The sequence below is a fragment of the Notamacropus eugenii genome, chromosome 2 (genome assembly GCF_028372415.1).
Source record: "Notamacropus eugenii isolate mMacEug1 chromosome 2, mMacEug1.pri_v2, whole genome shotgun sequence".
NCBI classification, from domain to species: Eukaryota; Metazoa; Chordata; class Mammalia; order Diprotodontia; family Macropodidae; genus Notamacropus; species Notamacropus eugenii.
This window is the reverse complement of record NC_092873.1, coordinates 320,125,995-320,127,604: the sequence shown is the minus strand read 5'-3', so window position 1 is coordinate 320,127,604 and position 1,610 is coordinate 320,125,995. Positions and strand designations below refer to the sequence as shown.

Below are 1,610 nucleotides of genomic sequence, written 5' to 3'. Positions count from 1 at the left end.
AAGAGTTGGCCTTTGAGATTAAAAGGATTAGAGGAATTAGCTTTTGGAAAAAAAGGGCTACCACTATCTGAGGCAGGAGTGAAGTGGATAATGGGGGAAGATGTCTGAATGATGTGAGATGAGGAAGGAAGAAGAGGGGGCCTTCAGTGAATGGCCTCAAGTTTTTAGTGAAATATGAAGTAAAGACCCTGTCTGAGAGGGTTGGGGGAGGGAATGCTGCAGGAGTCTTGAGGAGAGACTAGAAAGTTTGGAATGGCCACTGCTGGGAAAGTCAGTTTATTAGGAAGGAATAGAATGTGCCTTGCTACTACAAGGACTTGTTTGAGACTGGATAACAAATTTGTAGTGGACACACTGTCCTTTAAAAAAATTTCTTCAAGTTTACTTAAGTGAATGTAAATAGAGACAGAGATGGGTGGTAGAAGTAATCCAGGGTTGGGGCTTGGCAAAGCATATTTGGTGATAAGACCAGGGACCAAAGGATTTAAGAGTGGAGGATGGTATAGAGTTGGTTCATTAAAGAGTTGGGATAGGAGAAAGAGGAGAATGTAGCTAGTGGAAGGATAATGATATAAGAAAGACTGTGGGAAGAGAATAAGAGAAACAGAAAAAATGGAGGTCATTCTCACACCCCCACCATGGCCAAGAGCAACTGGGACATGGTGATGATGCTGTGCAAGAAGGGCCCAACGGTGGCCCAGGCCAAGTCCAAGCAGGTCATCTTAGCACCTCAGAGAAGAGGAGAAGATTCACTATCCAAGAAATGGGCTGCTGGCCAAAACAAACAGCACTCCATCACAAAGAACACAGCCAAACTGGATCAAAAGACTGAGGAACTTCATCATGACAGGGTCACTCTAGAAGTGGGCAAAGTGATTCAATCGGGCCAGCAGAGCAAGGGAATGACACAGAAGGATCTGGCCACAAAAATCAATGAAATGCCCCAAGTAATTCCTTACTATGAATGTGGATGGGCCATTCCTAATAACCAGGTCTTGGGCAAGATCGAAAGAGCCATTGGTCTCAAGCTTCGTGGGAAGGACATTAGAAAGCCACTTGAGACAGGACCAAAGGGGAAATGAACACAAAACCTTAAAATCAGTTTGTTCAGACTGATCTCATCTGGCAGGTTCTCCTTCACCACTAGAATCAATTGTCTCTTCACATTGCCAAGCTGAACACAGGGGTATCAGACTTGTTTGGGGGAGGAACCTTTCAAATCTATACCTACTGTAACAAAAACAAAAAACAAAACCTTGCAAATTAAATGATTTTCCTGACTTTTTTTCCCTTCCTTTTCTGAAGATTGAGGAGCCAGAACTAATAATCCTCTCAATATTGTCAGTAAATGTTTATCTCTCTAGAGGCTATTATAACTTTTTGAGGCATTGGGGCATATGTTGAAATGGGAACAATTTAAACTAATGTGTTTTAAGGGGAGTGTGAGTGTGGAGGGGATTATATCTGTTTGGCATCCAGGGATCTTGCTCCCTGTTTTGCAAAGAGTGAAAATGTGTCACCAACTTAAGTGACCTCTGTTCTCCCTAGCCTGCATTTTCAAGAGAAACTAATAAAAGTTTGTTACTCTTAAAAAAAAAAAAGAAAATGGA

At 42.1% G+C, this 1,610-nt stretch overlaps 1 pseudogene; it reads left to right on the top strand.

Annotated features, from left to right (window-relative positions):
• Positions 1 to 575: 575 nt before the first annotated feature.
• Positions 576 to 1,355, top strand: LOC140523970 (endothelial differentiation-related factor 1 pseudogene; annotated as a pseudogene).
• Positions 1,356 to 1,610: the final 255 nt, after the last annotated feature.